The sequence below is a fragment of the Suncus etruscus genome, chromosome 10 (genome assembly GCF_024139225.1).
Source record: "Suncus etruscus isolate mSunEtr1 chromosome 10, mSunEtr1.pri.cur, whole genome shotgun sequence".
Lineage (NCBI taxonomy): Eukaryota > Metazoa > Chordata > Mammalia > Eulipotyphla > Soricidae > Suncus > Suncus etruscus.
Genome location: NC_064857.1, coordinates 46,155,051 through 46,163,873, shown reverse-complemented (window position 1 = coordinate 46,163,873; position 8,823 = coordinate 46,155,051). Strand labels below are relative to the sequence as shown.

At 35.1% G+C, this 8,823-nt stretch overlaps 1 non-coding gene across 1 annotated transcript; it reads left to right on the top strand.

Annotated features, from left to right (window-relative positions):
* The first annotated feature begins 7,711 nt into the window (after window positions 1–7,711).
* On the top strand, window positions 7,712–7,873 carry LOC126021298 (U1 spliceosomal RNA). The gene has a single exon (XR_007499859.1). It is a non-coding gene; the product is annotated as a U1 spliceosomal RNA (small nuclear RNA).
* The last annotated feature ends 950 nt before the right edge of the window (window positions 7,874–8,823 follow it).

The window sequence follows — 8,823 nt, the reverse complement described above, 5'->3', positions numbered from 1 at the left end:
TCCTCCTCCTCCCCCTCCTCCTTTCTCTCCTCCTCCTCTTCCTCCTCCTCCTCCTCCTTCTTCTTCTTCTTCTTCTTTTTCTTCTTCTTCTTCTTCTTCTTCTTCTTCTTCTTCTTCTTCTTCTTCTTCTTCTTCTTCTTCTTCTTCTTCTTCTTCTTCTTCTTATTATTCTCCTTCTTCTTCTCCTTATTCTTCTTCACCTTTTCTCCCTCATTGGCCCCAAGAGGGTAAGGATTATTCCAGTTGGGGTTGATACCGACAGCTTTCATGACCATTGGTTGGGCCAGACCCTTCCATGACAAATAATCCTGAAAGTATACCTGATAGTACTCTGAGCCCACCAAGAAACATTTCTGAGTGCAGAGTCAGGAGTAACCCCTGATCATCATTGGGCATCGCCCCAAAACAAAACACAAAAACAAAACAAGCAAACTAAAAAACAATGACCAGAAACTGTGGTAGTAGAGAAGAGGCAGGCAGAAAGAAGAGGAAGAGGCCAATTCTTGGCTACTGATGACAACAGGATATCTCTCTAGTGAAGATCCAGGCTTCTTCTCAAGGGATGCTCCTTCTTCCAGCTTTCCATGAACAGGAGGGTGACGGGTGTGACCCCGGGTCACACCCATGTGGTTAGCACAATAGAGATACCTGCTTGGCCCTCTCCCCTTTCCAGTTAGGGCCCAAGTGTGGGCTGAGTCTTCCTCCTTGGCCCTCCAACAAAGAACAGCTCAAGTTCCTGGAAGAATATGTGTGCAAAGGAGATGGCTGGGTGTGTCTGGTCTTGCTCTCCTCCAAAAATGATTCTCCAGATAGTACTTGCCCCCTCCCTCAACCCCTGCTTTGGACGATCTCAACAGCAGAGCTCGCTTAAGAAAATGTTTGTCATAGAAACAGCTCATGACAATTCGGGCCAGATTCAGGTTCTCCAATTTTCCCGAGAAGATGGCCAAGATGCCCAAGAAGAAGAAATAATATCAAGCCAGTCAGGTAAGGATAATCATGCCTCATCATCTCTCTGCCTCCAAGTCAAGCCAGAACTGCTCTTTCTTTATTCAAACCAATTCCCAATACCAAGAGGGGAAATTCAGATGGGCTTTCACATACCTATAAAAGAGGTTTAAGGAAGAAAGAAGTTGGGGGAACACCATTGGGGTTGATACATTGGTATCACCTTACACACTTTCATTTTATTTTGTTTTTAATCAGTTATCTCAGAAGTATAAGCAATTGATGCCAGTCATATTTATGACTTCTGCAAACCAATTTCCCTTTCTGCATTATTTGCTTTATTGCTCAAGGTGAACTCAGCTGAATGAACAACCAGACAGGTGTGTCTTCTGTGAATTTTATGGTAAGCAAGCAGCAGTGAAGAAAACAATGCAGCTGGTGATGTATTTTCTATGCCAGCCAATTCATCCCAGGAAGCTAAAATTATGACAATGATATAATTTGATCAATGTGAAACAATTCTTCTTATGTGCAATGTTTCAAAATTTAGAATTCTATTGAACTGTAGAGATTGTAGAGTGGATAAGGGCTGACCTGTTCTCTCCCTGGCATGTTCCCTGAGCACCTCTATTAGTGATTATGAGCATGGAGTCAAGAATAAACCTTAACTGGATATATATCCCAAACCATAGAAACCTACTGAACTTTATTTTACTTTTCTAGACCATAAAGATTCTAAAAGTGTTATGGAACCTGAATTAACATCATTTGTAGTTAGTAATACTAAAGAAATGTAGTATTTAACTTGAATGCTCTATAGTAGCCTCAAATAATAAATCATAGTCTTGTGTTTCTTCCACCCATATTTTATTGAAAAAAAAACTGTCATTATATTTTGAAAATTAAAATTAAAAAATTTGACTTTAAAAGTCCTGATTTTAATTTCTAATAGAATTTTTAAACTACTGAGACACTTTCCTCAGTTCTAGATGCAAGGTATATGCTTTGTTTCCCACCACCTGTTCCTGTAGCTTCTATTTCCCTAATGTGTTTTAAATGTCCTATTTATTCAAGCTTTTGCCTTGATATAATTTTTGTTCTAATTTAGAAACTATTGTATTCTTAGTAACAACCTTAGTTAATATTTTACCATAATAATGCTGAAAATTAAGTGCATAAACTCAGAATATTTGTACTAACATTGTTTGGTCTCAATGTTTTACTGTTAATTTTGTTAGTTTTTTTTAATGCATGGCAAACCCATGTATACTTAGTCATAACAAACTCTTGGCAATTTAATTTTTACTTGCTCCTCCTCTAATAATATCCTCTGATAATAGTGTTATAATACCCCAATGGGGTTTAATTAATTAACATACTTAAATACTATAAAAATTATGGTGACACTATGTATGTAAAATGTCTCAGTGGTTTCTAACCAAAATTTACATCTTTAGTCCAATTCATGAGTTAGCTTCTTCATCAGTAATTTGTTCCTTATCAAACATTATTCAACATCTTCATTAACTTAGTTAAGTGCTGTAAAGTAATAGTTTAAATAATTTTTGTATATATTAGTATTCTTTTAGAGCATCTTATAATTCTATTTGCTCCATCATATAAATTAAGTCTTTATCTGTGGGTGACACTTCTAAGCTTTCTAACCTAACACATGTTAGTTCTTTACTCATTTTACTACAATACTTGAATTAACTTAATTAAAAATCTCCTGTACAGGGGTCGGCATAATAGCACAATGGTAGGGAATTTGCCTTGCATGCATCTAACCTAGGATGGAATCCAGTTCGATCCCTGGTACCCCATCTGATCCCCCAAAGCCAGGGGAGATTTCTGAGCACATAGCCAGGAGTAACCTTTGAGAGTTACCTGGTTTGGCACCTCCACAAAACAGCTGTACACTAACCCCAATTTGCTTCTAATATTTTAAAAAAGATAATAACTTCTTTAAATAAAATCTTTATTTAAGCACCATGACTACAAGCGTAATTGTAGTTTGGTTTCAGTCATAAAGAGAACATCCCCCTTCACCAGTGCAACATTCCCACCACCAATGCACCCCCTCCTTCCCAATCCTTGACTGTATTCAAGACAGGCATTCTACTTCTCTCACTCATTAAGATTGTCATGATATTTGTTAGTGAAGTTATGTCCCTAACTGCACTCATCACTCTTTGTGGTGAGCTTCATTATATGAGCCGGTCCTTCTGGCCCTCATCTCTATTGTCTCTGGACATTATTATAATGTCCTTATTTTTTCTTAAAACCCATAGAAGAGTGAGACTATTCTGTATCTATCTCTCTCCCTCTGACTTATTTCAATCAGCATAGTAGATTCCATGTATATCCATGTATAGAAAAATTTAATGATTTCATCTCTACTGATGGCTGCATAATATTGTGTATATGTACCACAGTTTCTTTAGTCATTCATCTATCGAAGGGCATCTTTATTATTTCCAGAGTCTGGCTATAGTAAATAGTGCTGCAATGAATATAGGTGTGAGGAAGGGGTTTTGAGTTGTATTTTTGTATTCCTAGTTGGTTTTCAGACATACAATTAATCAGGGCCTACCCCACCACCAGGGTTGACCTCCTTTCACCAATGTTCCTTGAGTGTATCCCATGCCACTCTTCTTGACCCCTACTGGGACAGTATAATAGGCCCATATAAAGTTTTTTAGATTGTTAGAGTTTAAGTCTCTTGATTCTATTGCTTTGACTGGGCTTAGATATTTAGTTCTGTCTTTTGTTAATCGCTACCAATGCACCTGAGACCACTTAGGCCCTGATTCCCATTCTTTTATGTTGTATTTCTCCTCCACTCAGTTTTTTCTTTTTTCCTCACCATACTCTGGGGTCAAGGGTATTTGAAACAACTTCCATTTAGACCATTACATTTCTTCATGCAGTTGTTCCAAATACCACCTATAAATGTTATAATTCTGCATTAATCCTCCTTCTTCTTCTGGCTTATTTCACTTAACAAAATATCTTCTAGTTCAAACCAAGTAGCTGTAAATTACATTATTACATCATTCATTACAGCTATATAGTATCATACTGTATATATTTACCACATCTTTATGATCCTCTCATCTGTTTTGAGCATCTAGGTTGATTCATTGATTCTGTCTTAGTTTTTGTACTGAGTGCTGCAATGAATAGCTGTGTGAACATCATTTTGGATAAATTTTTTTTTGTTCTAGGGATAAATACCCAAAAGTGGAATTTTAGGGTCATATAGCAGCTCAATTTTCAATTTACTGAGAACTCTTTATATTTTTTGTAGGTATTGGACCAGGCAGAATTCCCACCAGCAGTGGATGAGTGTTCTTCAATTAAATTATACTGAGATACAGTTACAAAGTTATTCATGAATATATATAATCATATATATCCTATATATAGTGTCTTTGTTTGGTTGCATTAATCTCTGTTTCACCAATACTACACTTTTCCCCCCTCAAATCAAATTAAATTTATAGTGGGTCTGATATAGAAATACCATCAGTCTATAGTTTCTGTGCATAAACATTGAGTTTGTTGTGCTTTATCTTTTATGAAATGTAAAAGCAGTTTCATTTCTTTAAATAAAAAATTACCTTTTTGCGTGGAGTGTGTCAAATATATAGGTCACTAGTGAAGAAATTATACCTTGGCATTCCTGGCAAAAAAAAAAAAAATCTTCCCTTATTTACCTTGCACATCTATTGTCAGGTATATATTGATATTGCATTGGGAGAATAATGTAAAGATATTGTTATATAAATTTAATTTGTTCATTTTTGGTAGATAACTAAGCTATTGGATTTCAAACATTATGTATACTGAAATATTTATGGATTAAAATAAATTATTATTTCATATATGCAGTGAAAACTTAGTTTTTTATTTCCTTTTTTCTATGCAACTAGTGCTATTAATTTCCCAGTAAGAGCTGCTTTTGCCACATCTTATAAATCCCCACTGTTCTAATTAAATAAACTTTAAAATTTATTTATTTTTCTTTTTGACTCAAATGTTATTAAGAACTGTTTTGTTTAAGCTCTAGTTTGAGGAAAGTTTTATTTTTTATTAGTTATTTTAGTCTAATTTTTGTGTGTTTTTAAAGAATATTATTCTATATAGTAACACGTGCATTATTCTCTTCTTATGCATGATTTATTTAATTAATTTTATTTACTTTAATTACTTTTACATGTGTTGATGTTTTATTTCTTTTCAGTCTGGGAGATGGAATTCTTCTAGTGTTACTCAGGTGTTTAGAATCTCTCTCTGGCAATATTCCAACTATACCTGCACTTCATTGCTGAGACAATGCAGTACTGCTGGGACGCTGCAGTGCTGGTTCAACTCTTGCCACTTAGTGTTCAACTAAACCCAGTGACTCTTGGGAGTCTTGCTGATATATTATATATGCCTTAATCCCTGTACATCTCCAAATATCCTTAAATATGTTAATTTTATGACTACCAATATAATCTATGTAAGTAAATATTTCATGTGAACATTAGGAAAATTTGGTCTCTTTTACTAGATAATGCAGATTATAGATGTCTTCAAGAACAATTTAGTTTCCCACTGCATTTATCAACTGAATCTTTTAAAACTCAATTGATTTTATAACCTGTACAAAACTTTCCCTATCCCTAATAATAAAAATTGGATGTGAGGATTAACTCCCAAAATATTTTCCTTTCAAGAACCTGAACTTGTCTACAGGGTGTTGGTCATGCTGAAAGTTACAGAACATTTTCATTAGGAAAGACAAACTTTAAAGACAAGATTCAGAACATACACTCAAGAGAAAGCTCAAATTTTCCTTATGCTCTCATGAAATATATTTATTTACATAAACTATACTATTAGTCATAAAATTAACATATTTATAAGTGTATGGAGATGTAAAGACTAAGACAAATTGTATCTATATATGTTGGCAACACTAATTTTCAAGGATGGGGAGCCATTGAAATTCTTATAAGTTGTGTAGGTCAGTATGTAAAACAATAAAAGCAAATTGGAAAAATTACTAGACATTTAAATATATGTATTTGTAAGTAAATTAAAGTAATATTAAGCAACTCTATCTAAAGCAAGATATGAATAAGTATAATCACACTAGCTTTATTCATAATGGCATGTAATTAAGGCAACTCAAAAATACATCAAAATATAATTAATACATTATTGCATTTTATATAATTAAAGACTATCAACCAAAGAAATCAAGATGAAAGATATAAGATAAATGCATTTTAAAAATTCTGCTGAATAAAAAATGCCTATGACAAAATTTTCAATATTATCCATTTTTTAAGCTTAATAAAATACATGGAAGTATAAATAACATGAATTTCTCTAGGATAATGTTAAATATACTCTGGGAAAGAGTTGGAACAAAATTAGGAAAAATAAAATGTTCTTATTTTTATAGTAGTATAGTTTAAATTCAAATATGTGGTTCTAAAATGTGGTTATAAAATGGTTATATAAATGTAAGACATTTCACTTTATGTAATAAATTTTCCTATTTTAAAAATAGAGCTCAGGGCCCGGAGAGATAGCACAGCGGTGTTTGCCTTGCAAGCAGCCGATCCAGGACCAAAGGTGGTTGGTTCGAATCCTGGTGTCCCATATGGTCCCCCGTGCCTGCCAGGAGCTATTTCTGAGCAGACAGCCAGGAGTAACCCCTGCACACTGCCGGGTGTGGCCCAAAAACCAAAAAAAAAAAAAAAAAATAGAGCTCAAAGAAGTTATGTATAAAAGATGTGGCTTTATAAATTGAGTTTTGTACTTATGAGGCTTTATATTACCTGTCATCATATGGATAATTATAAAATATTTATAATATTATTTGTTGATATTGTACCATTCAAATGGAAAGTTATACAATCTGGCGTCTGTGAGGTGTCCCGGGGGAGACCTTTCTTTGCCTCTGCCACCCCCCCCCCCCCCCGTCGTGGCTATGAGGTTCTCTGGGGCAGCATTCACCAGGGGACATTCTGCTGCCTCCGCCCCACCACTGACTGTGTCTTCGAGGTCTCTAGCGCCCCCCAGCTGGGATGGGATAGGAACCTTAAGGAGCCAGGCTCAACATCGCCCCCCACAATTGTGGCCAGGAGCGGTACTGCACTGGCTGGCAGTAAGAAGGGGGAACACTAACCAGGCTCCCACTAGAGGGCACGCTAGAGGCCAAACCTCAGCCAGCCCACCCAACTGTCCCACCCAGAGCTGCAATCCAGAGAAGGGACCCAGTCCCACATCTCAGGGAGCAAAATCAGGCTGAAATAGGAAGGCACTGCTCTCCAAGCCACACCAACAAATGCATAAAAACATGGGTAAACTGAGGAGGACCCTAACAGCTGGAGATACACAGAGAACTCCTACTAAGTTCCCAAGTCCACCAAAACGCACAGATTCAAGAGATGAAGTTTTAAAAGCAGCCATGAAAAAGGAAATGCAAGCCATGGTACAGGAAATGAGAGAATCGCCAGCCACCAAGTACAAGAAATCCATGGAGGAACAAATTAGCCAAATTAAAGATGATCTGATAGAGAATACGAGAGACTCCATACAAAAGCAATTAAAGAAAAGTTATACAATTTATTGTCAGTACTTTTTGTATATATGGCTGCTTTTATATCATTTCGCTAGTATTAATTTGAGAAAAAATAGGAAGTAATTTCTTCAACAGAAAAATAGAACTTTAATAGAGTTCTTTGGAAAAATATCTGTGTACATACTTACTTGGCAGGGGCGATTCCATGATCAGGAAGGTGGTTTCTCCAGTGTGAGGCTCGCCCTTTGCACTCCGGGCGTGCTGACCCCTGCTATTTCCCCAAATGTGGGAAACTCAACTGCGTAATTTATGGTAGTGGGGCAAAAAAATAAAAAAAATCTGTGCACAACATTATGGAAACAATAGCTATTGTATAATGAATAGGGTAAATATATAATATATATTTTTGATCTATTACTTATGTTTCAATATATGTATATGGTTCAGAAAAGTTAGTAATAATTTTACTTGCCCTACCTTAGTCTTAGCAACAGTCCTTTATATTTAGAAACTATTTGTATACTTCCCTTAAAGATTAGGATTTTTAATTCGTCTCAATAACTCACTCCAGATGTCAAAATATCAAATCAGGAGATGGTTTTTGAGGTTACCTTTTTTAAATATAACTATATCACATTGTCCTCTACAAATAATAACAACTCTTGTTATCACTGCCACTATCTGTATTGATTTCTTCATATCTCTGTTTCCTTAAGCAGATTCTATTTTAAGTCCTTACTGCAACCTTCCAATGTTTAAAATGTTTTTCTTTATCTCAAACTAAAATTTGCCCTTTAGAAACAAGAATACCCTAAGAACTCTGCTGAGCTAGTCTATAGTTCCTTAAGTGTCAGCCTTTAAAATATATGATAATTCCTGTTTGAGCCGATTCAGTTCTTTCTCTTCTCTTGAATTATGACAAAAGATTTACTGAGCATATTATTTCCATGTCATCAAGGATTTCAGGAAGTGACCCATAACTGATTGTGTCAAACATCTGGACCATTCTACTTTGTATTCAGAACTAATAGCAGCCCAATGGAGCTTGACTCTTCTGAATCCCTCATCACAACTGGTTGCAAAAATCTTTGATGACTTTTAGTCACTTCTCTTAATATGAGATCATATGGAGACCGAAAAATAATGGGGAAATTCTACTAATGATTTTTAATAATATATTTATTTTAGCACCATGATTACAAACATGCTTGAGGTTGGGTTTAATTTCTAATGTATTTTATTATTATTATTATTATTATTATTATTATTATTATTATTATTTTGGGTTTTGG